This window comes from Paralichthys olivaceus, chromosome 5 (genome assembly GCF_024713975.1).
Source record: "Paralichthys olivaceus isolate ysfri-2021 chromosome 5, ASM2471397v2, whole genome shotgun sequence".
In the NCBI taxonomy this organism is placed as follows: Eukaryota; Metazoa; Chordata; class Actinopteri; order Pleuronectiformes; family Paralichthyidae; genus Paralichthys; species Paralichthys olivaceus.
This window is the reverse complement of record NC_091097.1, coordinates 21,362,488-21,387,346: the sequence shown is the minus strand read 5'-3', so window position 1 is coordinate 21,387,346 and position 24,859 is coordinate 21,362,488. Positions and strand designations below refer to the sequence as shown.

At 41.3% G+C, this 24,859-nt stretch overlaps 12 non-coding genes and 2 pseudogenes across 12 annotated transcripts; all 14 read left to right on the top strand.

Moving 5' to 3' along the window:
- Positions 1 to 177: 177 nt before the first annotated feature.
- On the top strand, positions 178 to 296 carry LOC138408610 (5S ribosomal RNA). Its single transcript, XR_011241929.1, has one exon. It is a non-coding gene; the product is annotated as a 5S ribosomal RNA (ribosomal RNA).
- A 484-nt stretch (positions 297 to 780) lies between these two features.
- Positions 781 to 899, top strand: LOC138409309 (5S ribosomal RNA). Its single transcript, XR_011242628.1, has one exon. It is a non-coding gene; the product is annotated as a 5S ribosomal RNA (ribosomal RNA).
- A 490-nt stretch (positions 900 to 1,389) lies between these two features.
- LOC138408264 (5S ribosomal RNA) lies at positions 1,390 to 1,508 on the top strand. The gene has a single exon (XR_011241583.1). It is a non-coding gene; the product is annotated as a 5S ribosomal RNA (ribosomal RNA).
- A 485-nt stretch (positions 1,509 to 1,993) lies between these two features.
- On the top strand, positions 1,994 to 2,112 carry LOC138408710 (5S ribosomal RNA). Its single transcript, XR_011242029.1, has one exon. It is a non-coding gene; the product is annotated as a 5S ribosomal RNA (ribosomal RNA).
- A 490-nt stretch (positions 2,113 to 2,602) lies between these two features.
- On the top strand, positions 2,603 to 2,721 carry LOC138409905 (5S ribosomal RNA; annotated as a pseudogene).
- A 483-nt stretch (positions 2,722 to 3,204) lies between these two features.
- LOC138409342 (5S ribosomal RNA) lies at positions 3,205 to 3,323 on the top strand. The gene has a single exon (XR_011242662.1). It is a non-coding gene; the product is annotated as a 5S ribosomal RNA (ribosomal RNA).
- A 6,664-nt stretch (positions 3,324 to 9,987) lies between these two features.
- Positions 9,988 to 10,096, top strand: LOC138409511 (5S ribosomal RNA; annotated as a pseudogene).
- Positions 10,097 to 10,380: 284 nt separating this feature from the next.
- Positions 10,381 to 10,499, top strand: LOC138408801 (5S ribosomal RNA). The gene has a single exon (XR_011242121.1). It is a non-coding gene; the product is annotated as a 5S ribosomal RNA (ribosomal RNA).
- A 490-nt stretch (positions 10,500 to 10,989) lies between these two features.
- LOC138408800 (5S ribosomal RNA) lies at positions 10,990 to 11,108 on the top strand. Its single transcript, XR_011242120.1, has one exon. It is a non-coding gene; the product is annotated as a 5S ribosomal RNA (ribosomal RNA).
- A 490-nt stretch (positions 11,109 to 11,598) lies between these two features.
- Positions 11,599 to 11,717, top strand: LOC138410187 (5S ribosomal RNA). Its single transcript, XR_011242983.1, has one exon. It is a non-coding gene; the product is annotated as a 5S ribosomal RNA (ribosomal RNA).
- Positions 11,718 to 12,207: 490 nt separating this feature from the next.
- On the top strand, positions 12,208 to 12,326 carry LOC138409321 (5S ribosomal RNA). The gene has a single exon (XR_011242641.1). It is a non-coding gene; the product is annotated as a 5S ribosomal RNA (ribosomal RNA).
- Positions 12,327 to 12,816: 490 nt separating this feature from the next.
- On the top strand, positions 12,817 to 12,935 carry LOC138410186 (5S ribosomal RNA). Its single transcript, XR_011242982.1, has one exon. It is a non-coding gene; the product is annotated as a 5S ribosomal RNA (ribosomal RNA).
- Positions 12,936 to 13,426: 491 nt separating this feature from the next.
- Positions 13,427 to 13,545, top strand: LOC138410185 (5S ribosomal RNA). Its single transcript, XR_011242981.1, has one exon. It is a non-coding gene; the product is annotated as a 5S ribosomal RNA (ribosomal RNA).
- Positions 13,546 to 14,036: 491 nt separating this feature from the next.
- LOC138409278 (5S ribosomal RNA) lies at positions 14,037 to 14,155 on the top strand. Its single transcript, XR_011242598.1, has one exon. It is a non-coding gene; the product is annotated as a 5S ribosomal RNA (ribosomal RNA).
- The last annotated feature ends 10,704 nt before the right edge of the window (positions 14,156 to 24,859 follow it).

The following is a 24,859-nucleotide window of genomic DNA, read 5'->3' as shown; positions in this document are numbered from 1 at the left end:
GTAATGATTTTTTTCTTGCAACGATATGACAAAAATGCACCTTGAGATTGATTTTGGAACAATTGACCCTCCCGCCCACCTACACCTCAAGATTCTATGGTTGCAAAGCAACAGAAGAACCATTGATGATGGTGATGATTCACATGTATAAAGGAGGTATTGTGGGTGGAGTTAATCGCTTACGGCCATACCACCCTGAACACGCCCGATCTCGTCCGATCTCGGAAGCTAAGCAGGGTCGGGCCTGGTTAGTACTTGAATGGAAGACCGCCTGGGAATACCAGGTGCTGTAAGCTTTTTAGACTTTTCTTTGCAGAGGGCGCTGTTGCTGCTGCTTCAGAGGAGACACCTCTTGGAAAGAGCAGGAAATACTGTTCATCAAAGGAAAAAAGAATATGGAACCCGCACATCATCGGTGAGAGTGAGCATTCATCAGATTTGTTTCTAATCAAAACACTACTTTATTCATGTTTTATTAACATATCATTTTCAAATTGTCTTATTTGGAGAGAGCGATGAAAGAGCAGGGAGTTTACTCTGCATCAAGGAAACAACTGGATATGAAACACTGACAATATTGCTGAAGGTCATTTTTGAAAATTGTAATGATTTTTTTCTTGCAACGATATGACAAAATTTCACCTTGAGATTGATTTTGGAACAATTGACCCCCCCAACCCACCCACACATCAAGATGCTATGGTTGCAAAGCAACAGAAGAACCATTGATGATGGTGATGATTCACATGTATAAAGGAGGTATTGTGGGTGGAGTTAATCGCTTATGGCCATACCACCCTGAACACACCCGATCTCGTCCGATCTCGGAAGCTAAGCAGGGTCGGGCCTGGTTAGTACTTGGATGGGGGACCGCCTGGGAGTACCAGCTTCTGTAAGCTTTTTAGACTTTTCTTTGCAGAGGGCGCTGTTGCTGCTGCTTCAGAGGAGACACCTCTTGGAAAGAGCAGGAAAGACTGTTCATCAAAGGAAAAAAGAATATGGAACCCTCACATCATCACTGAAAGGTGAAAGTGAGCATTCATCAGATTTGTTTCTAATCAAAACACTACTTTATTCATGTTTTATTAACATATCATTTTCAAATTGTCTTATTTGGAGAGAGCGATGAAAGAGCAGGGAGTTTACTCTGCATCAGGGAAACAACTGGATATGAAACACTGACAATATTGCTGAAGGTCATTTTTGAAAATTGTAATGATTTTTTTCTTGCAACGATATGACAAAATTGCACCTTGAGATTGATTTTGGAACAATTGACCCCCCTGCCCACCTACACCTCAAGATTCTATGGTTGCAAAGCAACAGAAGAACCATTGATGATGGTGATGATTCACATGTATAAAGGAGGTATTGTGGGTGGAGTTAATCGCTTACGGCCATACCACCCTGAACACGCCCGATCTCGTCCGATCTCGGAAGCTAAGCAGGGTGGGGCCTGGTTAGTACTTGAATGGGAGACCGCCTGGGAATACCAGGTGCTGTAAGCTTTTTAGACTTTTCTTTGCAGAGGGCGCTGTTGCTGCTGCTTCAGAGGAGACACCTCTTGGAAAGAGCAGGAAAGACTGTTCATCAAAGGAAAAAAGAATATGGAACCCTCACATCATCGGTGAGAGTGAGCATTCATCAGATTTGTTTCTAATCAAAACACTACTTTATTCATGTTTTATTAACATATCATTTTCAAATTGTCTTATTTGGAGAGAGCGATGAAAGAGCAGGGAGTTTACTCTGCATCAAGGAAACAACTGGATATGAAACACTGACAATATTGCTGAAGGGTCATTTTTGAAAATTGTAATGATTTTTTTCTTGCAACGATATGACAAAATTTCACCTTGAGATTGATTTTGGAACAATTGACCCCGCCCACCCACCCACACATCAAGATGCTATGGTTGCAAAGCAACAGAAGAACCATTGATGATGGTGATGATTCACATGTATAAAGGAGGTATTGTGGGTGGAGTTAATCGCTTATGGCCATACCACCCTGAACACACCCGATCTCGTCCGATCTCGGAAGCTAAGCAGGGTCGGGCCTGGTTAGTACTTGGATGGGGGACCGCCTGGGAATACCAGGTTCTGTAAGCTTTTTAGACTTTTCTTTGCAGAGGGCGCTGTTGCTGCTGCTTCAGAGGAGACACCTCTTGGAATGAGCAGGAAAGACTGTTCATCAAAGGAAAAAAGAATATGGAACCCTCACATCATCACTGAAAGGTGAAAGTGAGCATTCATCAGATTTGTTTCTAATCAAAACACTACTTTATTCATGTTTTATTAACATATCATTTTCAAATTGTCTTATTTGGAGAGAGCGATGAAAGAGCAGGGAGTTTACTCTGCATCAAGGAAACAACTGGATATGAAACACTGACAATATTGCTGAAGGTCATTTTTGAAAATTGTAATGATTTTTTTCTTGCAACGATATGACAAAATTGCACCTTGAGATTGATTTTGGAACAATTGACCCCCCTGCCCACCTACACCTCAAGATTCTATGGTTGCAAAGCAACAGAAGAACCATTGATGATGGTGATGATTCACATGTATAAAGGAGGTATTGTGGGTGGAGTTAATCGCTTACGGCCATACAACCCTGAACACGCGCGATCTCGTCTGATCACGGAAGCTCAGCAGGGTCGGGCCTGGTTAGTACTTGAATTGGAGACCACCTGGGAATACCAGGTGCTGTAAGCTTTTTAGACTTTTCTTTGCAGAGGGCGCTGTTGCTGCTGCTTCAGAGGAGACACCTCTTGGAAAGAGCAGGAAAGACTGTTCATCAAAGGAAAAAAGAAAATGGAACCCTCACATCATCGGTGAGAGTGAGCATTCATCAGATTTGTTTCTAATCAAAACACTACTTTATTCATGTTTTATTAACATATCATTTTCAAATTGTCTTATTTGGAGAGAGCGATGAAAGAGCAGGGAGTTTACTCTGCATCAAGGAAACAACTGGATATGAAACACTGACAATATTGCTGAAGGTCATTTTTGAAAATTGTAATGATTTTTTTCTTGCAACGATATGAAAAAATTGCACCTTGAGATTGATTTTGGAACAATTGACCCTCCCGCCCACCCACACCTCAAGATTCTATGGTTGCAAAGCAACAGAAGAACCATTGATGATGGTGATGATTCACATGTATAAAGGAGGTATTGTGGGTGGAGTTAATCGCTAACATCCATACCACCCTGAACACGCCCGATCTCGTCTGATCTCGGAAGCTAAGCAGGGTCGGGCCTGGTTAGTACTTGGATGGGAGACCGCTTGGGAATACAAGGTGCTGTAAGCTTTTTAGACTTGTCTTTGCAGAGGGCGCTGTTGCTGCTGCTTCAGAGGAGACACCTCTTGGAAAGAGCAGGAAAGACTGTTCATCAAAGGAAAAAGAATATGGTACCCTCACATCATCGGTGAGAGTGAGCATTCATCAGATTTGTTTCTAATCAAAACACTACTTTATTCATGTTTTATTAACATATCATTTTCAAATTGTCTTATTTGGAGAGAGCGATGAAAGAGCAGGGAGTTTACTCTGCATCAAGGAAACAACTGGATATGAAACACTGACAATATTGCTGAAGGTCATTTTTGAAAATTGTAATGATTTTTTTCTTGCAACGATATGACAAAATTGCACCTTGAGATTGATTTTGGAACAATTGACCCCCCCGCCCACCCACACATCAAGATGCTATGGTTGCAAAGCAACAGAAGAACCATTGATGATGGTGATGATTCACATGTATAAAGGAGGTATTGTGGGTGGAGTTAACCGCTTACGGCCATACCACCCTGAACACGCCCGATCACGTCTGATTGCGTTCAGGTGTGCAACCAGGAAGTGAAGGAGCAGAGAGAGCAGGTGGAGAGAGCAGGAGGAATTCTTTTGTTTTTTGTTTTGGGCTAGGTTGAAAGTGAGTGAGAGTGTTTTTTACTTTTTGTGTTCGATTTTATTCCCCCAGCAGCTTGCTGTTCGGGGGAACATCTCTTTTTTTGAGGGTGTGTGTGTTTTGAATGAGTGACGTCAAAGAGAGGAGAGAGCGAGTAGAGAGGAGTAGGACAGATCTCATGGCAGCTGACAGCGGACCGGCAAGCACAACGACAAAGAATATGGAAAACGGCATGGAGCAGAGATCGCCTAAGAATACTGACCAGGGAAAGACCACGACCACCTGCAGGATCATTGACAACGGCAAGATGCAGCAACCGACAAAGAATGCCGACATTGGAAAGGAAACGACCACGAGAAGGATCACGGACAGCAGTAAAAGTACCTCGGAGCCTCTTCCAAGCACAGAAAAGAAATTTGAGAGGGCGCTTACCTTGGCGGTAGAGATCATTGGAGATGAGATGGTGACTATGATGGAACTTTTGAGTGAAGTTAAAAAAACGTGCGGGGTGGTGAATGGATGCCGTTTTACCACGCCCAAGAAATATGAAATAACAATGGACAATGTTGAAGGGAAGGATAAACTGTTAGATGGGATTAGAATAAAGAAGAGCACGATTTTTGCAAAAGAAATTAGAAATGACGAACTGGTGGTATCATTTCTAAACTTGCCGACGTACATTGTGGATCGTGTCATTCTTTTAAAACTTGCAGAATGGGGAGTTAAGGCAATCTCGCCAATCAAAAGAAGAATGTGGCCAGGAACGGACGTAGCCAATGGAACCAGGTTCTTGAAGGTCCGGTTCACTGAAACAGTGAAATCGTTACCCTACTCAACCAAGTTCGAAACACTAGTGGGGGGAGAATACTTTCGCGTGATCCATGACGGACAGGGGAAAGTATGCAGACTATGTATACAACCGGGTCACATCTTCAGAGAATGCCCAGAATTCAGATGTCACAGATGTAAAGAACAGGGACACTATGCAAGGGAGTGTGTGCCAAAAGCAGCGGAGAGAGAAGATGTCGATGTGGAGGAGGAGGGCAACAGCACTGACAGCGAGAAGGAGGAGACAGAGGAAAGCGACGATGACGACATGCAGACGGAGGGAGACCCAGGGGGCGTCCCAGAGAGCGGGGTGGAGTCCAAGGTGCAGAACCAAGAACGGCAAACCCGGAGGGACGTCGCAGCAGGAGACGTGGTGGAAACTACAGGGCAGGAGGAGAGCCGGTCCGGAGAGGAATCGAGTGGAGAGAAGGCTCCCCGTGAAAAGACTCCAGCAGACGGAACCGGCGGCATTGGAGTAAAGCAGCATGGAGAAGGAAATCGAGACGAGAGGGAAACTGCGATGGACTTCATGGTTATCGAGGGTATTTCAGAGGAAGAGAGTGTAACCAGACCGCAGAAGGAACGAAAGGCGGAGGGGACCACAAAGAAAAGGAAAGCTGTGCTCCAAGCTGAGGAGAAAAGGAGGAAGAAGGAGGAAAGAAGGACAAAATGAAGGTTGGGAATGAAACCATAATTATATGTTTAATGTTAAGCTTGATTTCATTCAACACAAATGGGCTAAGAAATCAAAGCAAATTTGAAAAACTATTAAATAAATGTAGAAATAATGACATATTATGTCTGCAAGAAACGAACTGGACAGACCAGATCATGGAAGATATAAAAACAAAATGGAAAGACATTATGTATACAAACCATGGTACGGATAAATCATGTGGGGTAGCAATCCTGATAAGAAATAATGCTGTAGAAAACCTCAAAGAAATCTACAAAGGAAAAGAAGGAAGAGCCATAATCATAGAATTTAAATACAAAAAGATAGAGTACCGAATAATTAATATATATGCACCAAATATAGAAGCAGACAGGAAGGTTTTTTTCTTGGATTTAGGAAAATGGTGTGTGGGAAACTGTATAATAGTGGGAGATTTTAATTTAAAAAGTACAAGGTTGGATGTGGCAAGAGGGAAGCAATTAAAAAATGATACTTCAAGAAAGATTTTTCTGAAAACATTGGAGGAAAAACAATTAATTGATGTATGGAGGAACGAAAACCCAAACAGGAGAGAATACTCAAGAAGGCAAATAGTAATGGGGGAATTAAAACAAAGCAGAATAGACTTATGTATAGCACATCAGACAATGGTTAAATTTATAAAAAATATGGTGTATAAATTCACATCATTCAGTGACCATGCAATCCTGTCAATAGAGGTTGGTACTGGGATAGAGAGAAGGGGAGGAGGAGTGTGGTGCCTAAACAATACTCTCCTAGAGGAAGAGGGATATAGAAGGAAAATAGTGGCCTGCATAGAGAATGGAAAAAATAACATAGACATATGTAGAAGCAAGGGATTATGGTGGGAAAGACTGAAGCAAAAGATAAGGACAATAAGTATTAGATATGCAAAGGTCCGGGCTTTTAAAGAAAGAGAGAAAATAAAATGCTTGAAGGATGAGCTGGCAGAAGAGGCAGAAAGAATTGATAAGGATCCAAAACATAGCATAGAACAATACATAAAGGTGAAATCCAAACTGGACGCTTATGAACAGAATAAATGTATGGGGGCAATAACAAGGAGTAGGGAGAAATATGCGATGAAGGGGGAGAGATGCACAGGATATTTTTTGGGATTAGAAAAAAGGAAACAGGAGAGGGTATATATTGAAGAGTTAGAAAATGAAAATGGAGAGATAGTAAATGATTTTGTAGACATTATTGGAAATGTTGGGACATTTTATAAAAATCTATACAAAAAAGGAATTGCAAAGGAGGAAGATAGAATTACAGTATTAGGTAATATTAAGAAAACGATAACAAATGATGAGAAAAGTATGTGTGATGACAACATCAAAGTCATAGAAATAAAAGAATCAATAATGTCATTAAATACCAATAAAAGTCCGGGAACAGATGGCCTTACAAGTGAATTTTATAAAACATTTATCGACGAGCTGCTCCCAATTTTAAGCATAATTTATGCAGAGATGGAGAAGGAGCAGGAGGTACCAGAGTCGCTGGCAACAGGACTAATAACGATCATATATAAAAATAAGGGAAGCAAAAGAAAACTGGAAAACTATAGGCCGCTAACTGTACTAAACACAGATTACAAGATTTTAGCAAAAGTATTAGTAAACAGAATAAAAACAGCAGCACCAACAATCATAGCACCAACACAGGCGTACGGGATACCAGGGAGGGACATATCGGACATTATTTGCACAATAAGGGACACAATTGAATGCATGGGGAAGGATGGTGGAATTATTTTAAGTATGGACCTTAATAAAGCTTTCGATAGGGTTGAGCATAGTTTTTTATTTTGCACATTAGAAAAATTTGGTTTAGGGCAAAGAATAATCAAGTGGATTAAATTATTGTACAAAAATGCAAAGAGTAGGATAAAAATAAATGGAGCTATAACGGATCCTTTTCCATTGGAGAGATCTGTGAGGCAAGGGTGCCCGCTATCGGCAGTACTTTACAGCTTAACTGCAGAAAGTCTCGCGGAAATGATAAAGAAGGATAAGAAAATAGAGGGGATAAAATTGCCAAATGGAGGTGAAAGCAAAATACAGCAATATGCTGATGACACCACTTGTATGGTAAAAAATATGAATAGCGTGAAAAGGATAATGGGAAAAATGGAAGTATATGGGAGAGCAGCAGGGGCTAAAGTAAATATAGACAAAACTGAAATAATGTACGTCGGAAATATAAGCCAAAGTGATTGTAACATACCTTTTAGAATTTCAAAGGATTATATGAAAATATTGGGGATAAATATGGGAGGGAAAGAAAAGGAGGCGAGAGATGAGACATGGAATGGGGTAATAAATAAAGTGAAAAACACATTAAATGCGTGGAAGCCGAGGAGATTAAAATTAAAGGGGAAGGTTTTAGTGGTAAATGCATTAATACTATCCAAGATTGTCTATGCCTTGACGGTGATAGACATGCCAGAGTGGGTGCACAAAGAGCTAAACAGCACAATTACAAATTACATTTGGGATGGGAAACTGGCAAGAATAGCACAAAAGACGCTGATAGGGAAATATGAAGAAGGAGGATTGAAACTGGTGGATTTGAATATTAAGAAAAAAGCAATACGAATAAAAACTGTTAAAAAGTATCTGTACGATAGGATTGATTATGGATGGAAAAATGTTTTTAGGGAATATTTATATAAAAATGGAAGATGTGAAGAAAACGGTCTAATAATGATAATGAAAAGCTCCATATATGAGAAAGTGCCTAGATATTATAAAGAGGTGTTTGAGGCATGGGGGAAATACAGAATAAACATTAAATATGACTGCACAAAATACAGTCAGGTAATAAATCAACCAATATGGTGTAACCCATTGATAAAAATGAACAATAACATGCTATGGGATAAAAAATTATTTTATTCCGGACTAACGCAAATAAAAGATTGCCTATATGAATTCATACCTGGGTTTCTAAGGGACCAGGCTATAATAGACGCAGTTAAGGAGTATGACGATGAAATGAATGAAACAACTACTGTAAATATGTATGACAAAATAAAAGGAAGCATACCAATAGATTGGGTGAGGCAAATAGAAAATAACGTGGTTATAGAAAGGAAAATAACGTTCCCCGAGTTATATATGGAAAATAATGGTGAGAAAAGGCCACTAAGTGATTCAAAGGTAAAAGACTACTACAAAGCGCTGATCCAAAATGAATTTAAGGAACCTGCATCGGAAAAGGTTTGGGAAAAGGTGTTCCCAGGTATGGAAGGAAATCAAATATGGAAGCAGTGGAATGTAAGCAAGAATAGTATAGAATGTCAGGATCATGACTTTAAATTACGGCACAACAGACTGTACACAAATGTGGTGATACACCAAATAAATAAGAATGTAAGAAGGGAATGCGATATATGCAAAACTGTTCCGGAGACATTAATGCATTTGTATTATGAGTGTGACAAGCTGAAGATCTTTTTCACGAAGTTAAAGGATTTCTTGCAAAAGAACTGGGGGAAGCAGTACTTTGAGGGAAAGGACTGGAAAAAAATTGTTTTCTTTGGAGTATGGGAAAAGAAAGAGAAAATAAACATAAATATGATAAACCATGTACTAAGTCACGCTAGATATGCTATATGGCTAAGAAGGAATCTAGCACATTTTGAACAAAGAATAATATCTGTCTGGGCCTACTTTGTATCGGGGTTGAAAAAAGACATAAGTTTAATTTTTAAGTATGATAAGGAAGAATTTCAACACTTTGTTAAGGGATGCAGTTTCATTTCTGTCAATCACAAAGGAAAACTGATGTATAGTTTTGCATAATACTTGGCAGGAGGGCCGATTTGGTAAAAGCTGATGGTTATTGTTTGCATTTGATTTTATTTATTTTCTGTGATGTTACATTGGAATTCAAGTTTTCTTGTACATAAAAACTGATTTATTTTATAATAAAAGAGAAAAAAAAAAAACACGCCCGATCTCGTCCGATCTCGGAAGCTAAGCAGGGTCGGGCCTGGTTACTACTTGAATGGGAGACTGCCTGGGAATACCAGGTGCTGTAAGCTTTTTAGACTTTTCTTTGCAGAGGGCGCTGTTGCTGCTGCTTCAGAGGAGACACCTCTTGGAAAGAGCAGGAAAGACTGTTCATCAAAGGAAAAAAGAATATGGAACCCTCACATCATCACTGAAAGGTGAAAGGGAGCATTCATCAGATTTGTTTCTAATCAAAACACTACTTTATTCATGTTTTATTAACATATCATTTTCAAATTGTCTTATTTGGAGAGAGCGATGAAAGAGCAGGGAGTTTACTCTGCATCAGGGAAACAACTGGATATGAAACACTGACAATATTGCTGAAGGTCATTTTTGAAAATTGTAATGATTTTTTTCTTGCAACGATATGACAAAATTGCACCTTGAGATTGATTTTGGAACAATTGACCCTCCCGCCCACCCACGCCTCAAGATGTTATGGTTGCAAAGCAACAGAAGAACCATTGATGATGGTGATGATTCACATGTATAAAGGAGGTATTGTGTGTGGAGTTAATCGCTTACGGCCATACCACCCTGAACACGCCCGATCTCGGAAGCTAAGCAGGGTCGGGCCTGGTTAGTACTTGAATGGGAGACCGCCTGGGAATACCAGGTGCTGTAAGCTTTTTAGACTTTTCTTTGCAGAGGGCGCTGTTGCTGCTGCTTCAGAGGAGACACCTCTTGGAAAGAGCAGGAAAGACTGTTCATCAAAAGGAAAAAAGAATATGGAACCCTCACATCATCACTGACAGGTGAAAGTGAGCATTCATACCACCCTGAACACGCCCGAACAATTGACCCCCCCGCCCACCCACACCTCAAGATTCTATGGTTGCAAAGCAACAGAAGAACCATTGATGATGGTGATGATTCACATGTATAAAGGAGGTATTGTGGGTGGAGTTAATCGCTTACGGCCATACCACCCTGAACACGCCCGATCTCGTCCGATCTCGGAAGCTAAATAGGGTCGGGCCTGGTTAGTACTTGAATGGGAGACCGCCTGGGAATACCAGGTGCTGTAAGCTTTTTAGACTTTTTTTTGCAGAGGGCGCTGTTGCTGCTGCTTGTGAGGAGACACCTCTTGGAAAGAGCAGGAAGGACTGTTCATCAAAGGAAAAAAGAATATGGAACCCTCACATCATCACTGAAAGGTGAAAGTGAGCATTCATCAGATTTGTTTCTAATCAAAACACTACTTTATTCATGTTTTATTAACATATCATTTTCAAATTGTCTTATTTGGAGAGAGCGATGAAAGAGCAGGGAGTTTACTCTGCATCAGGGAAACAACTGGATATGAAACACTTACAATATTGCTGAAGGTCATTTTTGAAAATTGTAATGATTTTTTTCTTGCAACGATATGACAAAATTGCACCTTGAGATTGATTTTGGAACAATTGACCCCCCCGCCCACCCACACCTCAAGATTCTATGGTTGCAAAGCAACAGAAGAACCATTGATGATGGTGATGATTCACATGTATAAAGGAGGTATTGTGGGTGGAGTTAATCGCTTACGGCCATACCACCCTGAACACGCCCGATCTCGTCCGATCTCGGAAGCTAAATAGGGTCGGGCCTGGTTAGTACTTGAATGGGAGACCGCCTGGGAATACCAGGTGCTGTAAGCTTTTTAGACTTTTTTTTGCAGAGGGCGCTGTTGCTGCTGCTTCTGAGGAGACACCTCTTGGAAAGAGCAGGAAGGACTGTTCATCAAAGGAAAAAAGAATATGGAACCCTCACATCATCACTGAAAGGTGAAAGTGAGCATTCATCAGATTTGTTTCTAATCAAAACACTACTTTATTCATGTTTTATTAACATATCATTTTCAAATTGTCTTATTTGGAGAGAGCGATGAAAGAGCAGGGAGTTTCCTCTGCATCAGGGAAACAACTGGATATGAAACACTGATAATATTGCTGAAGGTCATTTTTGAAAATTGTAATGATTTTTTTCTTGCAACGATATGACAAAATTGCACCTTGAGATTGATTTTGGAACAATTGACCCCCCCGCCCACCCACACCTCAAGATTCTATGGTTGCAAAGCAACAGAAGAACCATTGATGATGGTGATGATTCACATGTATAAAGGAGGTATTGTGGGTGGAGTTAATCGCTTACGGCCATACCACCCTGAACACGCCCGATCTCGTCCGATCTCGGAAGCTAAGCAGGGTCGGGCCTGGTTAGTACTTGAATGGGAGACCGCCTGGGAATACCAGGTGCTGTAAGCTTTTTAGACTTTTCTTTGCAGAGGGCGCTGTTGCTGCTGCTTCAGAGGAGACACCTCTTGGAAAGAGCAGGAAAGACTGTTCATCAAAGGAAAAAAGAATATGGAACCCTCACATCATCACTGAAAGGTGAAAGGGAGCATTCATCAGATTTGTTTCTAATCAAAACACTACTTTATTCATGTTTTATTAACATATCATTTTCAAATTGTCTTATTTGGAGAGAGCGATGAAAGAGCAGGGAGTTTTCTCTGCATCAGGGAAACAACTGGATATGAACCACTGACAATATTGCTGAAGGTCATTTTTGAAAATTGTAATGATTTTATTCTTGCAACGATATGACAAAATTGCACCTTGAGATTGATTTTGGAACAATTGACCCCCCCGCCCACCCACACCTCAAGATTCTATGGTTGCAAAGCAACAGAAGAACCATTGATGATGGTGATGATTCACATGTATAAAGGAGGTATTGTGGGTGGAGTTAATCGCTTACGGCCATACCACCCTGAACACGCCCGATCTCGTCCGATCTCGGAAGCTAAATAGGGTCAGGCCTGGTTAGTACTTGAATGGGAGACCGCCTGGGAATACCAGGTGCTGTAAGATTTTTAGACTTTTTTTTGCAGAGGGCGCTGTTGCTGCTGCTTCTGAGGAGACACCTCTTGGAAAGAGCAGGAAGGACTGTTCATCAAAGGAAAAAAGAATATGGAACCCTCACATCATCACTGAAAGGTGAAAGTGAGCATTCATCAGATTTGTTTCTAATCAAAACACTACTTTATTCATGTTTTATTAACATATCATTTTCAAATTGTCTTATTTGGAGAGAGCGATGAAAGAGCAGGGAGTTTACTCTGCATCAGGGAAACAACTGGATATGAAACACTTACAATATTGCTGAAGGTCATTTTTGAAAATTGTAATGATTTTTTTCTTGCAACGATATGACAAAATTGCACCTTGAGATTGATTTTGGAACAATTGACCCCCCCGCCCACCCACACCTCAAGATTCTATGGTTGCAAAGCAACAGAAGAACCATTGATGATGGTGATGATTCACATGTATAAAGGAGGTATTGTGGGTGGAGTTAATCGCTTACGGCCATACCACCCTGAACACGCCCGATCTCGTCCGATCTCGGAAGCTAAGCAGGGTCGGGCCTGGTTAGTACTTGAATGGGAGACCGCCTGGGAATACCAGGTGCTGTAAGCTTTTTAGACTTTTCTTTGCAGAGGGCGCTGTTGCTGCTGCTTCAGAGGAGACACCTCTTGGAAAGAGCAGGAAAGACTGTTCATCAAAGGAAAAAAAGAATATGGAACCCTCACATCATCACTGAAAGGTGAAAGGGAGCATTCATCAGATTTGTTTCTAATCAAAACACTACTTTATTCATGTTTTATTAACATATCATTTTCAAATTGTCTTATTTGGAGAGAGCGATGAAAGAGCAGGGAGTTTACTCTGCATCAGGGAAACAACTGGATATGAACCACTGACAATATTGCTGAAGGTCATTTTTGAAAATTGTAATGATTTTTTTCTTGCAACGATATGACAAAATTGCACCTTGAGATTGATTTTGGAACAATTGACCCCCCCGCCCACCCACACCTCAAGATTCTATGGTTGCAAAGCAACAGAAGAACCATTGATGATGGTGATGATTCACATGTATAAAGGAGGTATTGTGGGTGGAGTTAATCGCTTACGGCCATACCACCCTGAACACGCCCGATCTCGTCCGATCTCGGAAGCTAAGCAGGGTCGGGCCTGGTTAGTACTTGAATGGGAGACCGCCTGGGAATACCAGGTGCTGTAAGCTTTTTAGACTTTTCTTTGCAGAGGGCGCTGTTGCTGCTGCTTCAGAGGAGACACCTCTTGGAAAGAGCAGGAAAGACTGTTCATCAAAGGAAAAAAAGAATATGGAACCCTCACATCATCACTGAAAGGTGAAAGGGAGCATTCATCAGATTTGTTTCTAATCAAAACACTACTTTATTCATGTTTTATTAACATATCATTTTCAAATTGTCTTATTTGGAGAGAGCGATGAAAGAGCAGGGAGTTTACTCTGCATCAGGGAAACAACTGGATATGAACCACTGACAATATTGCTGAAGGTCATTTTTGAAAATTGTAATGATTTTTTTCTTGCAACGATATGACAAAATTGCACCTTGAGATTGATTTTGGAACAATTGACCCCCCCGCCCACCCACACCTCAAGATTCTATGGTTGCAAAGCAACAGAAGAACCATTGATGATGGTGATGATTCACATGTATAAAGGAGGTATTGTGGGTGGAGTTAATCGCTTACGGCCATACCACCCTGAACAAGCCCGATCTCGTCCAATCTCGGAAGCTAAGCAGGGTCGGGCCTGGTTAGTACTTGAATGGGAGACCGCCCGGGAATACCAGGTGCTGTAAGCTTTTTAGACTTTTCTTTGCAGAGGGCGCTGTTGCTGCTGCTTCAGAGGAGACACCTCTTGGAAAGAGCAGGAAAGACTGTTCATCAAAGAAAAAAGAATATGGAACCCTCACATCATTACTGAAAGGTGAAAGTGAGCATTCATCAGATTTGTTTCTAATCAAAACACTACTTTATTCATGTTTTATTAACATATCATTTTCAAATTGTCTTGTTTGGAGAGAGCGATGAAAGAGCAGGGAGTTTACTCTGCATCAGGGAAACAACTGGATATGAAACACTGACAATATTGCTGAAGGTCATTTTTGAAAATTGTAATGATTTTATTCTTGCAACGATATGACAAAATTGCACCTTGAGATTGATTTTGGAACAATTGACCGCCCCGCCCACCCACACCTCAAGATTCTATGGTTGCAAAGCAACAGAAGAACCATTGATGATGGTGATGATTCACATGTATAAAGGAGGTATTGTGGGTGGAGTTAATCGCTTACGGCCATACCACCCTGAACACAGCGCATGCGTGACGGATCAGCAGGTATCTTTTTTGAAATCGACGGACGTTGAGCACCACGGGTGACTCAGCTCCGCTCTCCTTTTTTCCCCCTTTTTTCTTTATCTACTGAACATTTAAATGAGTTAATATAATTAAAATACAGCAAAGGACTGACAGATACCCCCCCAACAGTGTCGCACTGTCTGGGGGAACCTATTTAAGTTTGTTTCCCCCCTCCCTCTTCTAATCCTCCACTTTGGAGCGCTTTATGTTAAAAAAAAAAAAGCATGACGGATATCACGGTGACAACACGGAACGGAAAAACAGTGAGCGAAACAGACATCGGACAGAAAAATAAAGAAAAGAAGAACGGAGAATTGAACGACATGGAGAGGGAGAAGCAGAGAGTGAGGACTCGGATGGCAGTGACGGGGAGCGCAGAGAAGCGGAGGAGATGGAGATGATAGAGGCGATCATGAAGCCAGCGGCGGAGACGAAGGGAGCAGCGGTGATGAAGATAGCAGCGGTGAACGAGACAGCGGTGATGAAGATAGCAGCGGTGAACGCAACAGCGGTGAAGGAGAACGAGGCTGCAGCGGAAAAGGACGGAGTGAGCGGAGAGAAGAAAGCACAAACACACATAGAAGGAGAGGAAGCAGATAAGAAAACAAATGACCAAGACATGGACATGGACTTAATGACCCAAATAATGCAACTAAGAAAGAGACAAAACCCTCAGAGGCAACAGAGGCAGTACAAGAAAAGCAAAAGCAAAAACAAATGAACATAACAATACTTATGATAACGATCTTAACGATAAACACAAGAGGGCTGAACAAAAGGTGGAAAAGACAACACATATATAACCTGAGTGAGTATGATATAATATGTATCCAAGAGACACACTGGGATGAAAGATGCATGATTGAAGTAAAAAAAGAATGGACAGGGGAAATATACACAAATAATGGTGATGGGAAAGCTAGGGGAGTAGCTGTATTAGTGAAAAAAGGAGCGGTGGGGAAGGTGAAGATGTGTGAGAATGATGGTGAAGGGAGGTTGATAGCGATTAACTTTAAACATATGAATGAAGAAATAAAACTCATAAATATACATGCAGCAAACACAGAAGGAGAGAAAGATGATGTTCGAACAAATGGGAGTAATGTGTGAAAGCAACAGCATAATAGTAGACGATTTCAATGTATGGTGTGGAAAATTAGATGTCTCTGGGAAAATGAAATTTAAAAACGACTCATCAAGAGGGGCATTACAAAAGATAAAAAGAGAGAAAAAACTGTGTGATGTGTGGAGGGAAAGAAACCCAGAGGCAAAAGTATTTTCGAGGAAACAAGTGGTGAAGGGAGAACTAAAACAAAGCAGAATAGACTTAGTGTTAAGTACAAAAAATTAGCAGAAACAATAGGTGAAATACAGTACAAAATAACAACACTCAGCGATCACATGATGCTAAAATTCACGCTAGGGCAAGAAACAAAGACAAGAGGAGGTGGGGTGTGGTGTTTGAATGGAGAGCTACTTAAGGAAAAAAAATATAAAGAAGGTGTGAGAGAATACATAAAATGGGAGATGAATGAGAGAATGTATGAGGAGGCTATAGGGCGGTGGTGGGAAAAATTAAAAGAAGGAATAAAAGAAATAAGCAAAAAATATGGTAGGAACAAGAGCAAGAAAGGGAAAGAGAGAGAAAGGTGGTTAGTGAGGGAGATAGAAAGAGAGGAAGAGAAAGCTGAAAAAGAGGAAAATTATGACACAAAAGAGTACATTAAAAAAAAAATGAACTAAAAGAAATAGAACAGGGAAAATGCCAAGGAGCAATCATCAGAAGCAGAGCAAGATACACCATAGAGGGAGGGAAATGTACAGGATATTTCCTAGGGCTAGAGAAAACAAGGCAGAAAAACAACTACATTGAACAAGTGGAGGGAAAGAGAGGAGAGAAGATAAAAGACATAGCTGGAATAGTAGAGAGAGTAGAAGAATTTTACAGAGAGCTGTACAAGAAAGAAGAGGTAGACAATGAGAGTAGCAGACAAGTGATTGAGAAAATAAAGAATAGGATAAGCGAGAATGACAGAGAGATGTGTGAGGGAGAGATAAGTAGAGAGGAGATAGAGACAGCAATAAGCGGGTTAGGGAGAAATAAAAGTCCAGGAACAGACGGCTTAATAGGAGAATTCTACATAGAGTTTAGAGAAGAATTAACACCAGTATTAGAGAAGTTATATAAATAGATAGAAGAAAAGGGAAAGATACCGCAAAGCATGACAACAGGGCTAGTAAGCATAATTCACAAAAAAGGGAGCAGGGATAATTTAGAAAATTATAGACCACTGACAATGTTAAATGGCGACTATAAAATCTTAGCAAAGGTATTAGCAAACAGGATAAAGAAAGTTATAGGGACGGTGGTTGGGAGCACACAAGCATATAGCATACCAGGTAGGGACATAGCAGACACTATAAGCAGCATCAGAGACACAATAACATACATGAAAGAGAACAGGAAAGGGATAGTACTAAGCATAGATCAAAACAAAGCATTCGACAGAGTAGACCACAGTTATCTATATAAAGTATTAGGGAAAGCAGGTTTTGGAAATAAGATGATAGGGAGGATTAGGACAATGTATGAGAAAGCAGCAAGCAAGGTAAAAATTAATGGAATAATCACAAATGAATTTAGAATAGAAAGATCAGTAAGACAGGGATGTCCGTTATCGGCTCTCCTGTACGCATTGTCCGCAGAGCCGTTAGCAGCATTAATATTACAAAACAAGAAAATAAAGGGCATAGAACTACCGGGTGGACAGGTGAGCACGTTATACCAATATGCAGACGACACAACGGTGACAGTGGTAGACAAGGAAAGCGTAGCAGAGACGTTAGAAAGTGTAGAACTATTTGGTAGGGCATCAGGAGCAAAATTAAATATAGAAAAATCAGAAATCATGTGCATAGGAGAGGGCAGAGTAGGGGAAGAAGTAAAAAGACTAAAAGAGAACAACGAATACATGAAGGTGTTAGGAGTGAACTTAGGGATTGAAGATAGAGAAGGGAGAGATAGGCAATATGAAGGGATAGTAAACAACATAAAAAAGACGTTGGGAATGTGGAAACGGAGAGGATTAAAACTGAAAGGGAAAGTGATAGTGGTAAATGCACTAATCATGAGCAAATTAATATATATAATGAATGTTTTGGATGTGCCAGAGAAAGTGCTGAAGGATGTAGACAAGATAGTGAGTGACTTCTTGTGGGATGGGAAGGGGGCGAGAATAGCAAAGGAAGTCCTAGAAAATGAGTATGAAGATGGAGGCCTAAAACTGATCAACCTGGAAAAGAAAAAGAAAGCACTAAGAGTAAAAATGATGATGAGGTATCTAAAGAACAAGAAAGATCAAGTGTGGAAGGTGTTCTTGGGAGAGGCAATTAAAAAGAGTGGAGGATGTGGTGAAAGTGGTGTGTACATGGAACTGAAGAAAGGGATGATGTCTGAAACAACAGAGATCCTCAAAGAAATGCTTGGAGCATGGGGGGAATTCCTAAAAAATGTGACGTATGACTGTAAGAATGTGAAGCAAGTATGGGAGCAACCAGTTTTTCTAAACCCAAAAATAACAATTAATGGAGCAACAATATACAACCGAACCATATGGAATGCAGGGATCAGGAAAGTAAAGGATATAGTGTACGAGCATGTTCCAGGCTTCATGGGAGCACAAGCGATAGTGGATGAAGTAAGAGGGAGGGGGGACGAGATATGGTTGGGAACAGCAGAAGCAATAATGGAAAAAATTAAGAAGGCAATGCTGAAAGAATGGATGGACATGATTGAGAGAGAGGCTGGGGTGAGGGAAGAAAGAGAGATAGAAATGTATGTGGGTAAAGGAGAGAGCAGAATGAGTCTGAACTGTGTGAAAACAAAAATACTCTATAAATGTTTAAGAGGGGAAGAAGTGAGAAGACCGGCTGCTGAGAATGTATGGAAGAAAGTTATGGATGGACTGGATGCAGAAAAGATATGGATGAATCTAAGAGTGAAATGGAACAGCATAGAGTGTGAAAACTTTGATTATCTCTTGAGACACAATAGAATTTTCAATAACCTGATCATAAGCAAGTTTGATGTGAATGTGAAAAAAGAATGTGATGTGTGTAAGATAAAAGTGGAAACATGTATGCATGAGTTTGTCAAATGCAGTGAGTTAGAAAGTTTCTTTGAGAGGATGAAAGGAACGATAAGCAGATGCTGGGAAGGGAAATTGATAGAAAGGATGGAATGGAGAAAGCTGTGGCTGTTTGGGATGAATGGCAGAGTGAAAGAGTGTAATATTAATCTGTTAAACTATGTGCTGAGTCATGCAAGATATGCAGTTAAACTCAGGAGAAACTTGGCCCATTATGAAAAGAAAAAAGCTGAAGTTTGGAGTGTGTTTAAAAACATGATAAAAAGAGATGTAAACATGATACACAGATACACGGAAAAAGAAGAGTTTAAAAAAGGATTTGTGGATGGAAGCACTCTGATAGAGGTAACAGATGATGGGAATGTGGAATTTGATTTCGGCAAAAATGAATGAAAAGTGTTGTATGAGCCAGCTGTAAGTGTCAATATGTAATGGCAGTTTTAAAAAATTCTGTGTCTTCTTTTTGTTTTTGTTTTGTTTTGTTTTGTTTGGTTTTTTTGTTTATTTTATTTCATTTTTTTATTTTTTTTATTTTTATTTTATTTTATTTTTTTGTTGTTGCTTTTTCTGATGTTTTCTCATTTTCTGACTTAAATATTCATTATCTATGGAAGTGTGGGTCTTATCTCAGACAGTAGTCTGAGATAATGACGAGATATGTATATAAATGTAATACCTGTACATAAAATGTATGAAAATTATGTATTTTTGATAATAAAAAAAACAAAAAAAAAACACGTCCGATCTCGCAAGCTAAGCAGGATCGGGCCTGGTTAGTACTTGGATGGGAGACCGCCTGGGAATACCAGGTGCTGTAAGCTTTTTAGACTTTTCTTTGCAGAGGGCGCTGTTGCTGCTGCTTCAGAGGAGAGACCTCTTGGAAAGAGCAGGAAAGACTGTTCATCAAAGGAAAAAAGAATATGGAACCCTCACATCATCACTGAAAGGTGAGAGTGAGCATTCATCAGATTTGTTTCTAATCAAAACACTACTTTATTCATGTTTTATTAACATATCATTTTCAAATTGTCTTATTTGGAGAGAGCGATGAAAGAGCAGGGAGTTTACTCTGCATCAGGGAAACAACTGGATATGAAACACTGACAATATTGCTGAAGGTCATTTTTGAAAATTGTAATGATTTCTTTCTTGCAACGATATGACAAAATTGCACCTTGAGATTGATTTTGGAACAATTGACCCCCCCAACCCACCCACACCTCAAGATTCTATGGTTGCAAAGCAACAGAAGAACCATTGATGATGGTGATGATTCACATGTATAAAGGAGGTATTGTGGGTGGAGTTAACCGCTTACGGCCATACCACCCTGAACATGCCCTTGAACGCACCACGGAGTGACGTCAGCTTGTTGCGACAGACGCGGAAGTAGAGCGCCAAGGGCGACCTACTCAGGATATTTTTTTCCCAACTTCTTCTCTATCTCTCTATTTTTCTTTTTCCTTTTTCCTTGTGTGTATGCAGCTATCCAATCGGACGTTAGCGTTGTGATAGCTGACATTGTTATATCTCCCTGTAACAGCGACGCGCTGTACGGGGGCTTCTGTGCCGGTCCCATGGAGGGAGCGGTGGAGGGGAACATGGAGCGGATGAGTAGCGCGGCTACTCCCGCTGTTGTGCTGAGCCAGAGCGGCGAAAGCACAGAGAGAGATGTAAGGAAGTTGACCGTGAGTGTGGAGATGGAGGGAGAGAATGAGATCAGCGCAATGGAGCTCATGAGGTGCGTGCGTGAGCTATGTGGAGGGCTTGTGGCGTGTAGATTTATTGGCAGGAATAGGTATGAGATGTCCATGAGCCATCCGAGAGGGAAGGACAGGCTCATGGAGGGCTTTAAGATGGGGGACACCAGGATACACGCCAGGGAACTCACAAACGATGAGCTGGTTGTGTCATTTCTTAATCTGCCCTTTTATATAGGAGACGAAAAAATCCTGGAGAAATTGAAGGGGTGGGGAGTCTCGGCTGCATCACCAATAAAGAGGAGGATGTGGCCGGGAACCAATGTGGCAGATGGAACCAGGTTCATGAAAGTAAGATTTAATAACCAAGTGCAGTCATTGCCATATTCGACTAAATTTGAAACAGCACTGGGGAGTGAATATTTCAGAGTCATTCATGACAAACAGGTTAGGGTTTGCAGGATGTGCATTCAACCCGGGCGCATAATGAGGGAGTGCCCTCAGTTCCAGTGCCATAGATGCGGAATTCAGGGACACTTTGCTGGCGGAGGAAAGGAAGGAGAGACGGAGCGGACAAGGCAGAACTGGAGACCGAGGAGAAAAGGCAAGGAAAGGATGCAGAGGTGGACGCAGGCAGGAGGGGAGGAGAGAAGATGCGGGCGGTGACGGCAGAGGAGAAGGACAAAACGGAAGGAAAGGGAGACGGAGCGGACAAGGCAGGCCTGGAGACGGAGGAGAAGGAGGAGAGAAGGCGAGGAAAAGACAAGACGGGGGAGAGGAGGAAAGTGCCGGACGGAGCGACTCCCACAGAGGCCGGTGAGGAGTCACTTGCGTCACAGACGGTAGATTCTGAAACTGATATGGAACTGTCTGAGAAAATAACGCAAATTAGGAAGCGACAGAATACAGAGAGGCACAATAGGATGAATAAGAAAAGCAAAAATAAGAACAAAAAATTAAACTAAGCATCCTAATAATAATAATGATTGAAATAATATCAATTAATGCAAGGGGGCTAAGAAATAAAAGTAAGAGAGAACAGATGTATGGATTGGGGAAAAGTGACATAATATGTATCCAGGAGACACACTGGGATGAAAGGAGTATGAGAGATGTGGAGAAGGAATGGCTGGGAGATGTGTATGCAAGCAATGGTTATGGGGAAGCAGGGGGGGGTAGCGATTTTAATAAAAAGAGGAGTGATAGAGGATGTGAAGAAGTGTGACGATGGGGGAGATGGCAGGATGATAGGGATAAAATTTAAATATATGAATGAAGAAATAAAACTGGTAAATGTGCATGCACCAAATGAGGAGAAAGAGGATGTTTGGAAAAAATGGGAACAATGTGTGATGGCAACTGTATGATAGTAGGAGACTTCAATGTGTGGTGTGGGAAAATGGATGTGGCGGAGAACATGTGTTTTAAGAATGATACATCAAGAGGAATGTTAGAAAAGATTAAAAGATTCTGCAAAGCAACAGAACCATTGATGATGGTGATGATTCACATGTATAAAGGAGGTATTGTGGGTGGAGTCAATCGCTTACAGCCATACCAACCTGAACACGGCGCATGCGTTACAGTCAGGTGACACTATTTTGAATTTCACAGACGTTGAGCACCGCAGGTGACTCAGCTCTGTTCTCTTCTTTTTCCTTTTTTCCCCTCTCCTGGACTTTTCAATGAGCAAACATATATAAATACAGCGAAGGACTGAGTGATAACCCCCCAACAGTGTTGCACTGTCTGGGGGAATCTATTTAAGTTTGTTTTCCCGCTCCCTCTTCTAATCCCCCTCTTTGGAGCACTTTATGTTTAAAAAATAATCATGACGGACCTCACGGCGACAACACGGAACGGGAAAATGGTGAATGAAACAGACAGCGGACATGAAAATAAAGAAAAGAAGAGCAGAGAAATAAAGGAACCGAGAGGGATGGGAAGAAACTCACGGTGAGTGTGGAAACAGACGGAGAAGAGGAAGTAAGCACCATTACGCTGATGCAGTGCGTGCGCGAGCTGTGCGGAGGACTGGTGGCGTGCCGATACATAAACCCCAGGAAACACGAGATGACCATGAGCCATCCGAAAGGGAAAGAGAGGCTGATGGAGGGATTCCGGATCGGGGAGACAAGAGTCCACGCCAGAGAACTCTGCAATGACGAGCTGGTGGTCTCCTTCTTGAACCTGCCATACTATATAGAGGACCAGGAAATATTGGAGAAGCTGAGTGGATGGGGAGTGACAGCAGTTACAGCAATAAGGAGACGAATGTGGCCGGGAACACAAGTGGCAGACGGGACAAGATTCCTAAAAGTAAGATTTAACGATCAGATCCAGTCCCTACCATACTCCACAAAATTCAACACAGCCCTCGGAACAGAATACTTCAGACTCATTCACGACAAACAGACGAAGGTCTGCAGGATGTGCATGCAGCCAGGACACATCCTCAGAGAGTGCCCTGAATTCCAGTGCCACAGATGCGGAGTTCAGGGGCACTACGCGAGAGAAGGCGAAAGCAAAATGGACAGAACAAAAGGAAAAAATGGACTAAAGGTTGGGGAAGAAGAAACCATGGAGCTCAAGGGAATGGGAGGAGACACGGAGGAGGAAGAGCGCGACGGAGAAGAGGGGAGTGAGGACTCAGATGACAGCGACAGGGAGCACGGAGCAGCAGAGGAGACAGAGATGACAGAAGCGATGATGACGTCAGCGGCAGAGACGGAGGGAGCTGCGGTGACGGAGTTAGCAGCGGCGAAGGAGACAGCAGCAGAGATGGAGAAGGCAGCGGGGACGGTGACAACGGCGGTGACAACAGCGGCAACGGAGTTAGCAGCGGTGACAAAAGCAGCAGCGGTGAAGGAGATAGCGGCTACAGCGACGAAAGACGGAGTGAGCGGAGGAAGGAGAGCACAAACCCAAATAGAAGAAGATGAAGCGGAGAATAAGAAAACAAACGACTCAGACATGGACTTAATGACTGAAATCATGCAATTAAGGAAAAGACAGAATCCTCAGAGGCAACAAGAGGCAAAATAAGAAAAGCGAAAATAAAAATAAATGAACATATCACTACTAATGATAACAATCCTAACACTAAATGCAAGAGGGCTCAACAACAAATGGAAAAGACAACACATATATGGTCTGAGTGAGTATGACATAATGTGTATTCAAGAGACACTGCAATGAAAGATGAAGTAAGTGTAAATGAAGTAAAGAAAGAATGGTCAGGAGAAGTATACACTAACAATGGTGATGGGAAAGCAAGGGGAGTAGCAATATTAATAAAAAGAAGGAGTGATAGAGAAAGTGAAGATGTGTGAGAATGATGGTGAAGGGAGGTTGATAGGGATCAAATTTAAATATATGAATGAAGAAATAAAACTTATAAATGTGCATGCAGCAAATACAGAGAAGGAGAGAAAGGTGATGTTTGAACAAATGGGAGAAATGTGTGAAAGCAACAGTATAATAGTGGGTGACTTTCAATGTATGGTGTGGGAAATTGGATGTTTCCGGAAAAATGATATATAAAAATGACTCATCGAGAGGAGCATTAGAAAAGATAAAAAGTGAGAAAAGATTGTGTGATGTATGGAGAGACAGAAACCCAGAGGCGAAAGTATTCTCTGGAAAACAAGTGGTGAAGGGTGAATTAAAACAGAGCAGAATAGACTTAGTAATACAGTTTTTCACAATTGTTAAAACTTGTTTTATGAATCCTCCGGTCCTTTTTTCAGAATTCTAAACACACAACTCTTTTCTAAAACTACATTCACAAAACCTCTGATTCTTTTTGCAAAACCATACCATCTCCTCAAAATAGTTTTACATGTGCTCAAAACCGAGCAATGTTGTCAGATCTTGCACGAATCGGTCAAAATAGAAAAACTGCTGAGCTGTCATTAAACACTACACCAAAAAATTGAAAACACAGTGGTCAAGGCATGTTGCTCATGGAGAAATGTTTATTGGTCACAATAAGTACTTTACACAGTTGATCATTGAGCTTCATTGAGGGTCATCCTGCCTTTGGGCTGGGTCAGACCACAGCACTTCTTCAACATCACACACTATATTTGCCCTTGCCAGGCAAGGGGGGAAAGAACCCTAGTGTGCTGTACCCAGCCCTGACACATCTCACCAATGTCATCACAGGCTAGTTCCATGGACTCAAGAAGATTACTTTGAGCCTGGTGTAGGGCTGTCACTCGTACACCTTCCATCTCCAAGTGGAGGAAAACTCCTCTATTGCATTGAGGAAGGGAGAGTACGGTGGTAAGTATA